At 34.4% G+C, this 12,474-nt stretch overlaps 1 protein-coding gene across 5 annotated transcripts in view; it reads left to right on the forward strand.

The window, feature by feature from the left end:
• LOC115450834 (protein FAM13A) overlaps positions 1 to 12,474 on the forward strand; it is a 34,333-nt gene that overhangs the window by 9,503 nt on the left and 12,356 nt on the right. The window contains exon 1 of one of the 5 annotated variants that reach the window (XM_037443556.1): positions 4,851 to 4,982. The exons of the other annotated variants lie outside the window; for them this stretch is intronic. The gene's annotated coding sequence lies outside the window, so the exon portion shown is untranslated. Of the gene's footprint in view, positions 1 to 4,850; positions 4,983 to 12,474 lie in introns of those variants that run through there. 5 annotated transcript variants of the gene reach the window in all.

Consider the following 12,474-nt stretch of genomic DNA (forward strand, 5'->3'; position numbering starts at 1 on the left):
TTGTCAAGCGCCAATATTTTTTTTTACATTTCATTTCTCCTCGCGTTAGTTTCTCTCCTACATCGTGTCTCTTCAATAACGTGAAGATCCGAAAAATATATATTTTTTATTTAATAATTAAAATCGTGTTGTACAATTTTGCTATTCCAAATCACCTGCAATTTTTTACGCATTTTTTTCAACATATTTTATGTTTCTAAAGGTGAAAAACATACTCCTGCATTTTTTTTCTTTACAAGATACGTCATGAAGCCAAGAGCCGATAAATAACATAGAATATTGAAGTTGAATAAAATTATACTATTAGTTAAATATGCAGCCAGAATGCTATTTCGACCTGACTTTCATAAATAAACAATGTATACACGCAGCACATTATCAGCCTAATGTTTAGTCATCTCTCGGTTATTCTTAAATAAAGTTGCGTATAATTGCGACATCATACTAGAATAATGGACGTCTGCTAACAGCTAGCTTAATGTCTGCTTTAAAATCGTCGCATTAAGAACTATAATTTGGATCAGGCTGAACGCCTATAGTGTTATCTGTCATGAATAAACATCCCCCACTGCCAAGGTCATATCGATCGACATATCGCATGACAGAGTAAAAGTTATCTGTTGCATCTTTTGTCCCTTTCTAAAAGTATCGCAATGAGAAAATATGTCTGGGGAATGTTGGTAAACAAAAGTTATTGATAAGGGTTGTTAAATTGAAAGTCGGATGAGTTCATTTTGTCTTTTTGATTTGTCAAACTTGGTTAGTATTTAGGGAAAGTTCAGCAAGTCTTATTAAATGTACGAGGGAAGAACTGCTTTTTAATATTGCGTAATAGTGCTCGTAGCATTTATCTTTTTTTGATAGTTAATGTCTAAATGATCTTTAATCAAAGTATTCTAAGATTATAATATTATAGAGCGGACATTGGGAAGATTATCATACAAAAATGTTACGCTCATGCGATAGTTACTTAATCTGCCCTGAAATCGCAAAACATTAACGTAAATGAATACTTCATATTTTTCCATATCGTGTTTTATACGTTTTAATGCGAATATTAGCATATTTTCTATCAATATGTTATTTTTATATTATTATCTAAGAACGCTGTGCTATCTTGCCATACGAATATTTCAAAGGAAACGACTTATTACCAATTGATAATAACTTTTGAAGCGCAAATTTGTTCCTGATTACCGCTCTATAATTAACTTTATAGTATTTAATATATTTGTTTTTGATGCAGTTTCTTCATTACATTAATATAAGAACTTATTTGATTTACTTAATTAGACATTTAAATGCTATTACAGTTAAGTTATTGTTACTGTATCAAGAGTGAGTACATAATCATAGAGATTGGGTGTTTCTGTTCAGCATCTGCCCGGAGTCGGGACTTGGGCTCAATATGGCACAGGCGACATTATGGGACGGAATATATATGGGAATAACTAGGTGCTAGATGCATACTGGTACCTTTGGCTGTGCATTGGGCAATAAAATCATGATTTTTGTTGGTTTTGCCATTACTTATCTCTCTTTTGTTTTCGACGTTAGTTCAAAAACAAACTTTATGAATTGAACGATAAAGCTTAAATCCAGATAAACTTCATATTAAAGTTATTCCTGTTTATATAATCTTATGGCAGTGGTAGCTAAATATTGTAAAACAGTGTAATAAATATAATTTCCTAATTTATATAGTTTATACGTAACAATCTGTCTAAAAGAAACATTATCTAGATTGCGTCATTAGAAAAGTATTTACATTTTTAAATATACCTATATACATTTTTAAATTTAATACACGTTAATATGGAATGTTTCTTCTGTACAATATTTAAATAAATGGACTAGTTCAAGAAACTATACAAAGTATTTCTATGTTGACGAGATTTATAACGTAACATTACATTTACTTGAAGTTTCAATGAACGAGATAAATTATAATAGGGAAAACATTATTCTTATAAAAATCTAATTTCGGATACCATCCTAAAAGGTAAATCAATCGACGAATTAAAGCTATAAAGCATCCTGGTGTTTAATTTTCCATACATATTCATGCCCACGTCGGAGATAATTGGGTAGTGTTAGGGATTCTCTTATTTTATTCGTAGGACCTTTAAATTAGTTCTTCATAAGTAATTTAGTGGTTGTAAATAATCTAATTGGATTTAAACGGCGGAACGTCGACAGCCGACAGTAGTAGAAGTGGTAGAGTTATACCATAGCTTTGGTAAGATATATTTTATATCGGCCCGGATACATACGCAATGTGTTGAAGCCAGTCATAGTGACCCACGTAAGAGTGTCGCATTCCGAAATCAGCTTTCGTATGTTCAGTTCAAACAAGCCTGCATAATTGTTTTGACTGGCATCGGGTATCAATTTCTCGTCAATCGATAACTCATCTTATTATTAGATGTGGTGAGGTCACTATTCCGTGGCCGTTTATAAGAATATAAAAATAGTATAAAGTATGGCTTGCTTGGTACTTATGGAATACCGGCGTGATTATTGATTACATGATTATTTACTTACTACCAGTTATAAATACGTTATTGAATTTAACAAAATTATGTTTGATATAGAGACAACATTTTTACTACACCTCTGACGTGGTTTAGCGAAAAGAATCTCACTTTGACTAGATACTGGTAGTGGACAATGTCTTTATAAGGCTCAAGAGCAAGCCCAAGTTCTTTTGGTTTTTTGCATAATGAAAGCAGTTACATTCTTGCTGTAGACAAAACGTTTTAGTGCCTACTTTACGACTCTGTCATTCAGAAGTACTCAAATTTCACTTTTATTTACCATTTCAAACCATTTTGTGCAACCATAAAGTAAGACGCATTATAGAGATACTATTCTAATAGAATTCAACTGTTGTTGTGGTACAACTTCAATGTCACGCGAACCCATGAATTATCTTATTGTATTGCACATTCTTTCCATTCCGTGCAAATCGTCCTACCTTACGGTCACGCGAGGTTTTGGCATACCTATAATAGTATTTATTGTAGTAAGTTAGGGCTTTTTTTCCTTTATATTTCATTTAGTAATAGGATATGGGACTGCCCATCAGTAAAACTTAGATCTTTGAATTACGGAGAGTAATACACTGTTTGTCATTCAGAGCCATGAGATCTTAAATCTGTTGCTGGCGGTAGGATATATGGCGGATATTTTATATCCGCCCGGATAGCGACCATCGCACACAAGGTGTAAAAATCCGCCATAGTGGTCGACGAAACTAAATGTGTCTTCCGAGCTCAGCCTGTCCATATCACAACGTCCAGTGTACAATGCGTACAATGTCTTTCTACCCAAGGGTCAGAAACAAGATGTTTTTCGATCGCTAACGTTAACTGATGGAGTTATCGAAAAGCCTATCGCATCTTCTCAAATTGCAGGACTTCAACCAAATAAAGTTATGATACCTACCCAAACGTACACACGACGAGGGCATGCATAGGTAACACGTTTCTGATTTGTATTACAAGGCTCATGAAATTTTACGTACTCAGAGCGTAAGCACGCATGTGATACTTGATAAGTTTCAAGCGGTATTACTTACCTATTTTATCTATGTTACGTGACATAATCGACGCTTGGCTCATCGGAGCTTGAGCCGTCTCTCCTTGAGCCTCTCTGCACAATGACAGGGATTTGGGACGTATTGAACAGTGCTTTACCAATATTGATTACGGCTTTAGTCTTACATATTTCCTTAAATATAATAATAATTTCAATAACCAAAATCAGTAAGAGTTAGGGCCTGTTGCTTCTGAGTAAAGGTCACATAAATATAATATAAGCCGACCGAATACAAAAGTCACTCTAATCCATTGCTCCCAAATAAATTGTATTGATTACTATCTACATTATCTGGTTAATACGATAACTGTCAAAGGAACTAATTAGTTAAAAAATAATAAAACAAATATTCATTTAATATAGGCAAATGTAAAATAATCCTGAGGTAAAACCCCATGCTCTTCAAATAAATTTATTTCGTATATCGTGATATTTAAACAGACTCAGAACGGAATATTTTGACCTATTTACAAACATTGAAAAACTGATGGAAAATGGTGGGTGAATTCGCGTATATTTCGGACAGCGCAGAGCTTTATCAATATACTTACATCATCGACAAAATTTTGTATAAATAATATTAGCGTATTCATTGCTGGCTGGGTATTATATTTAAGTTGGGCGCTCGTACAAAAGGAGAGACGGTTTTCGTGTCGAGCTGGAAAATTGTTGTATATCAAGATTGCAGGCTTTGTTATGTCAGCAAAGAAAGGCGGTACCGCTGGTCGGTCGGCGTGTGTGTTTACAGCCAAATGCCATTTCAGCGTTGTGAGCTTTAGATAAATTGCTGATGAAACATTCGTGGTTAAAATATAAAAGTGTCGCTATATTTTAAAAATTTTACCTTCAAAAACTTTAGGGTGTTTTTCTTAATATTTACTGAGTCGTATTAGATTGATTTCTATATGATATATGGAGCAATGTCTCAATCATAACTCATCGTTAAAATTAATTTATAATTTGTTAAATTTACCAACTTCGGTACAAACATAGCAATGCAGGTAAATTATGTTTAAAGTATTAATTTAATGCCTATTTATAAAATACGTAATCGAAAGATGGAAAAATTATTATATCATTCCTTTGAACCAGAGAATTAATTAAAAACGTAACGACTGGCTGAGTAATTTATTTTTATTTTTCATTATTTCCTACATCTTTGAAGGCGGACGCGTATCGATAAAATAGTACCGGCCGGCCGGTGTTGTCCCGAGTGCCGACTCCGCCCAACCTCCCTTCAGTCGGCTTCAGCAGGCGCTCGTGTGCGGACGTTCCATCCGCCATCTTGTGACGCGACGCCATCCCGTGCCCAGCCTTTATCACTTCCTTTTCACTCAGCATTCAGAGGCTGAATAGTCTGCAAAATTATCCTTTGTTATCGGGTGAGTGAGAAATATATTTTAATTCCACTTTTGTTCTGTTGATAAACTGGTAGATGCCGAACGGGGTGGCCGAGATAATTCAAGGACGGTTTTGTTCGCTTCCGAGTAAATACTGTAGTTTATTTTAAGTTCTATTTTATACAAGCTGCGAAGGTTTGTTGTGTTTAACGTTTAGTATAACGTATTTGAAAATGGAAAACAAGTATAAATTGATAAAAATCGTTTACTTAAGACGTCAACAACGCAAGACCTATGAAAATAATTAACCATGTACATGATATTGATACGTGTTGTTGCGCTTATATACTTAAGACATACTAACAATGCTTTTTTTCTTATTTTATATGCTCTATATTATTACTCGTAAATGAATTAAGTGCATATTTGGATTCTGGAACGACTTTCAAACTTAATTAACTGTCCGTGTAAATAAAACAGCCGAGCCGTTGCAATCCATCGCCGGCGGCGGAAAATCGATCACTTGCGTCGTAGTTAAACTTTAAAAAATACATTAAGTTGTTGCACCGTACTACAATGCACAGAGTCATTTAGCGTCGAGTCTGTTTACTAAACGTTAAATATAAATAAATATTACGACATGTCGAAAATCGGTTATCAAGTCGTGCTATTACGTTACAAAAGAAAATCCCAAGTAATGTAAGTTGAGTGCGGCCGTCAGATATGTACGTTGATGGCGACACGCCCACCCGCGATCATCGAACCCGGCTGTAATCGGGTCAAACGTCGCCACTCTCGCCGCTTGATTATCTCATGATAACGCGAGATGCTTATTTACGTAAGCAATCAGGGTTAAGTAATTAAATCACCAAATTGTTGACTTGCTGACGTTTCGTATCGATGTCGCTATACATACCAGGGTGACACTCGAGTATCATCCCTTAGAAAGTTGGAAGCCAATAATAGGAAGAAGGCAAAAAAAAACAAATTTTCGCCATCAATAATGCTGAAAACTTCGTCTTTCCATTTTATAATATTAATATTTATTGTGTGATGTCAACATAATGGAGCCAGACACCTTTACTCCCAAAAGGTTGGGTAGAGACCGTAACTGCACCCATATATTACCTAAAATGTAAGAGACATGATTATAGCAATATTTGCCGCAACTTTCAACCGTGAGTCAAACTCAAACTATTGTTAACAAATCTAGAAATCGAAACAAGAAATCTTCGGTGCAAACCCTAAGACACTATTCAATGACACCTAGGCCAATTTTCCCATTTACCTTAGTTATATTCATACATTAATTCTTATAAAATACGCGATTAGATCACTAGAAAATTAAACAGAACTTCAAATTCACTCCTCCGAGCCTACACTAGCATAGGTTCGTGTAGCACGGTGCTTTTAATGAGCGAAGAGCGCGCTCTCTGGTCGTCCACACCGCAGCATAGTATTATGTAAAGGCATATAGTGCCGGACTGCATCGCGTTTTAGGCGCACTCTGGTCGCATTTGCGTCAGTTTTTTAAATCGTTTCGTGGACAGGCAAGTTCTGCCTACTCTCATTGGGGCGTATGTTTATTCAAATATTATTCCTTTTTGATAGAGAAGTGCATTAAGTAATTGATATTCCAGTTGGAAATTCATATATAATTTCGAGAAAATTCATTGTGTATTATACTCGTGAATACTTTATAACTCAGTTAGCTTTATGAGCTGTATAGAAGGTACTATTAGATTCACTTCAAAGGCGTAGTTCCGGCATTGAGGCGTATCTCGGCCTTCTAAGACGTAAATGTGGGTTCATTTGCGTTCATTAGCTCTTTCAAGATATAAACTTTACAGATGACAAGTCATCAATGTGGGTGACTCAAGCTGTAGACAATTCTGTCTACAGCAACATGGCCGCCGCCAAGATTATTTTTTGGGAGATGCATCTGCATACACACTATAGTAGGTACTACATAACATCATCGTATATTTTTAAAATTAAAAATCGCACGGGTATTTATTATATATTATCAGCTCAACCATAATACAACCTTTGTGGTCGATAGTTCTGATTTTCATTCGGTTATTTTAATTGTGGTTTGTTCCGGACAGGGGAATGCTCGTGCACCCCCTTGCACCCGCCTCCCGGCGCCTATGAGCACCAATATAATTACGTATAATTGTTTCAATGAAACTGAGATATTTTGAATACTTATTGCGTTTTTTAAAATAGTGGAGTTTCTTCAGTCTCAAACAAATACCTACTCTTCCAATTTCCTTAAAATAGGCATGAGACGAAAATGCACACAAATCGCTTATTGTGAGATGTAGCTATCCATAGAGATATGGGTCAATTACTGATACATCATAGTTTTGTGGTATTAAATTAATTGATAAATTAGTATTGAAATATAACTATTTTTACCTTGTGGTTTTTTATATTGTTTTAATTTTTTTCGACGTTTCAAACATTTTACAGCCTTCGTGGTTACGGGGCGGACTGAGAGTCATCCAAAAAGTCAAAGTTACAATATTTACCTACATTTTACAACTATACAAAATTTAATTTTTTTAGCTGTTGATAAATAAGTAAATAAATAACCACTAATTGCTCCCTGTCCAGGACTTTTTAATTATATTGTATTATTTAATAATGAAATATTTAATAATACTTATTATTTGTTTTATTAATTAACACCGCCACTTTGTACGTATAACATTACATAGTATTATGTTTATTTCAATAGATAATATTATCATTTAATTATACGTTACGATCCATACCGTCCTTCAGAACGAAGTCACGCTAGTCAGGTAGTTGGTCGTAAATATGAGCCAAATATTTTCTGCATTAAAATAAACAACGTTGCATCAAGTTAATTCTTAATATGACAACTAAAATTATTTTTAATGGGATATGCATAACTCGTCGCGTCATAGAATATAGGTTTAAACTTATACATCAAAAGTAATAAAAATAAGTTGATCTTTGTACATTTAAAACAATATTAACATAGAGTTTTTAATTATCATTTTAGATTTACAGATCGCATTCATGCATATCAGTAACCTATATGTTGTGTCGAGTTTCTTTTCGGAAAAAAATATTTTTCGCCATTAAGGCATAGCCTTATTGCAAAGAAGAAAATATATTTGCATAATTTGCGCGAACATGCTTAGAGCAGTGAACTTTTGAAATAAGGTCAACCGCCGACGCCGAGTGGCATTAAATAAACTACATTTTTAATGAGTCGGTGCCTAAATAACCTAGATGGAATTTTCATAACAAGAGACTTAGATGGAATCATAGCACAAAGTAGAGTTTAATGTGCATTGTCATCTCATATCTTTTTAATATTGCTATTTCATTTATGAGTAAAGGAAGCCTTTTAGCCGTAAATTGATGACTTGCAGAGTATCTAAACGAGATATCGGGTTTATGGGTGTGTACTTGAATACTTATAGCACGGAGTGTATCGTTATAGAGCTATTTATATACAGCCGTAAGCGATTTAATATTGTGTAATTTTCCCTTACAGCGTAGTTTTCTATTTGAGAAATTATAATGCAAGTAAATCAGTTTTATTAGATAACGTTAGCGGAAGCTTTTATATTGGAAGTAGACAGACACGCAAGTACTGCATCTATCATTCCACTAGAACTAATAAATACATATAGAAACTCGGATTCAGTCACCTGTGAGTTGATCAGTTCACAATATATGCACGCAATTTATCAGGCTAAAAGAATAGACAATAATAAACAAATAATATTATAAATTAAAATATAGATACAAAGAATATTTTCAATACTGCGAATTGTAATGATACAATGCGAACGTAAAGCACCGCCCACAGTTAAATCTGGAAATGGACATCCAAATGAAATATGTTAATAAAATTTCAGAGCGTAGGCGTGTGTAGAAAATATTTATGTGGAATGCGGTGCGCGTTTGTGACGCAATATGATTGAATTCAGTCCCCTTAGAATGTACCAAAACACGCCTCTAAGTCGATGTTTAATTTTGATGTTTATGGTTGATCGAGAGGCCAATGCGTTAGTCACGAGTTAGCGTCTCAACCAATCACAATAAAATGACACGGCGTCGTGTTATGGTTTTTTGCCAAATTTAAAGCACAGTGTCTTGCATGCTAGAAACCTCTACGTAGCAGGTCAAGTTTTTTGAAAGGTAACCCGACAAAAAAAATAGATATTCATATTGTGCATAAATGTGGTCGACAAATCGGTCTAATGATTTTACAAAAATTACGAAAGGGAAGCCGGCAAGAATCGGGTTATATGGACCCTTCTCCACTGCTAGGAAGATAATACCGCTCTCACTCTGTCTATTTTTTCCAAGCAGTTATGCGCTATATTCCAGTATTTAAGACAGTGAATGTAGTGTAATTACTGGGCATTGTGAGTGAGCTAAAATCTATATAATAATTTTTAGAATGACGAACGCAATGCAGTGTTTTGTAATTTTAGTAGAGTTGCTACTATCATCAATCGTGCCACTCGTCTTCGGACGAGTGATTGACCCGCTTGACGAGTGATTGAGACACAAATATCGATTTTTATTGCGTTGCTTCTTGGCGTGTAAGTATTCCCAGAAGTAAAAGCCCGGTGCGGTCTCTTCTAGGTAAAAAAATAAGTTATATCAATAAACCTTAGTCAAATTTAATCCAAACCCATTTGGCGGGTGTTGCGTAATGCACTATATCTCATCATCTTCGCACATTTTCTTTTTGTAACATTAAGTAGCGTATGCCATTTTAGGTTATGTTTTGCTTACCATGTATTTACATAAGTAAATATTATGTGATGATGAATACACTTCCTACTGGATAATATAAAAACTGGTCATCTGCCAAACCTTATAGCTTGGGAACTGCGCTGCGGACAATAGCTTGCCTTTGACCTACAAACATGAGCAGCTCGATGGCATCACAATTCACAATATTGACATATGAGCAATACTCTTTCCCGTTTTATGTCCAGTATATTCATAACTTACTACTTGTCTTAGTGTGATAATAATCACAAGCTTTTGGTCTCTATCTGTAGTTTTTTTAGAAAGAGTAAAAATACAGCTTTTTTTAAATTCCCTTAAAGAAATTTTTCAATATATTTAGTGCTGTAGTCAACGGAAAAATCTATTTAAGGCTATTGGCTAAGTTTACAAGTCTCATTACTAAAAAATCTTTTCTACCGAAGTAAAGTTTGCTTCACAGTGATTAAAAAATATTATAATGAAAAAGCTTTGGGTGAAGCAATATGCGCATACAAAATAAGATAATCCAAGACATTTTCTTTTTATACGTAAACACGCCCTAGTGCTTGTTTTATTCAAGGCCATATTGATAACCCATTGTTTACACAAAGCTTACGAAATAAATAATCCTGGCACGTAATATTCTCGTAGAGGGTGCTACGACTAAACGCGCTACGTCGCAGCTACGAACTGCATAGGTGGCAAAGTCTGCCTGTTACTTAAGGGTTTCATACAATTATCTAATGTTTAAATATATTTTTAGCACCAGTTAACATTTTAATTTTAATTTTATATATAATAATATTAAGATAAAAATATTCTTGTGAGGGTATTTATGACATCTTTTTGTATAAAAACACAGCGTTCGACAGACCGAGGTAGTTGATCATTCACAAGTCGTATAAGTCTAATGGTTGGTGAAATATTTGTGAAAGTATTTCTGAAGTCATTGATAGTTCTTTTTATTTTAATCAAAATCCCTTTAGTTACCAACAATAACTGTAGCGCTGTCTTAATATTGTTAAATTTAGAGTTAGATTATATTGTTAGATGTAAGTGTTTTGGCAGTGCTGTAAACTTTCATTCAATTTATAAATAAATAACATAATATCTCATAATTTTCAAAACACGATTTCATTTTCAAAACTTCCTACTTTAGCTTAGTCTAAACATCGAATGCGAATCTGCAAACTTTCTTTCATGAAAGCATGTTTATAATCGATCACATCGGCGTGTCTGCGGTGATTCAACACGTTCAACTTAGTTTCGTGGCCTTCGACGGGTTCGCCTCGAAGACTTCTCACTTTATTTATGAGGTCAGTGTATAGGTACTTAGATAGGTGTATTTTTATATGACGAACACAATAAATGTCCATTAATAGACTAGTTTAAAGTAATTAAAACTACAGTCGAGATTATTACAATTATTTATTGAACAGGGCGTGATCTAAACATAGATGGGACGAACAACGAATGTATTTTTTCTGGTACAGCATAGTGTTTACTCTGAACCCGAGAGTAGGGGGCAGGGGCAGGGTTGCAGACGTCACGTACGCTTACATTTAAGGGAAAATCTCTCGTTTATTGTTAGTTAGCGTATAACTTACAGAGGTTTTATAACAGTTTTATAAATCACAAAAGAATGGTTTGAATAAACAGACTGTATTGTTTATGCATGACAGAGAATGAAACTATGTTATATATACAGATACACATCCCTTTACGCCTTTGATCCCCAAAAGGATAGACAGATGTTCAACTAGTATCTTTGATAACAGTTCATCCATTCCATGATGTGAATACCTTAACACCCTATCAAGCACTAAATGCAATCTTATGAAAAAAGGTTGATTTTTAAAAAATATAGCTAAATAGAAAATCAGACAGTGAAAATAATATCTAGCCTAAAATATGATTACGAAATCCACGGGTATGTGGCGAGTAAAGCCCCACAGAAGTGACACTAATCGGATTGTCTCCGCTGTGTTCGCAAGCAGACCTGACAGCCGCACTGGATACGCGCTAAACTGATTATTGGAGACTTGATTTAGCACGTATTAATATTTGAATGCAAGGTAGTGTTGGTATATCTATATCTGCAGCTAAGCCCGATTTGTAAGCGTTATTGTACTGTAGCGAGTGGGTATTATACATTATGTGAGATTTAAAGCAATGATCAAGTTTATTCTTAGTGTAATTTTATTCGTGGTCTTTCCCGCGGGAAAGTCTTTAAAAAAATATTTAATTATTGTTCAACAAAAAATATCTTTTCAATTTTCATTTTTTCAACCTAGAGTATCTTACTGACAAAAACTCCACAGATCTTTTACTAATTTAAAAGCTGCAGGTGAAGTGTTTAGTTCAGACTTAGTCGAGTCGAAATTGACTCTTTGAGAGGTATGTTCTTAATAAAATTTTGCAATTTAATTTAAGTAGCTTCTTGCGTATATTAATATAGTTAAGTTAGTTAATGTGAACTATGATGGTTCAATATCAATCGAAGTCTATAGATGCAGTTCTATAATACTACAACCTATATTTAGAATCGATTTTACAATAACGCTACGAAGCTTGGGCGTGGGACGTGGAAAGAGAAGAAACGATCAACACCCTCGGGGCATTAAGAATTTAAACTTTTCAACTCTTTGCAACATGAACGAGAGTATCGGCCTAATGGATTCACTAATTAAACAGTTTTCCTATCGCTATGTTTTGGTCAAGTTTGTTCACTAATCTTCAGGTCTGTTACTTGTGCGAAGTCAAA

The sequence above is a fragment of the Manduca sexta genome, chromosome 26, assembly GCF_014839805.1.
Source record: "Manduca sexta isolate Smith_Timp_Sample1 chromosome 26, JHU_Msex_v1.0, whole genome shotgun sequence".
Taxonomy (NCBI): domain Eukaryota; kingdom Metazoa; phylum Arthropoda; class Insecta; order Lepidoptera; family Sphingidae; genus Manduca; species Manduca sexta.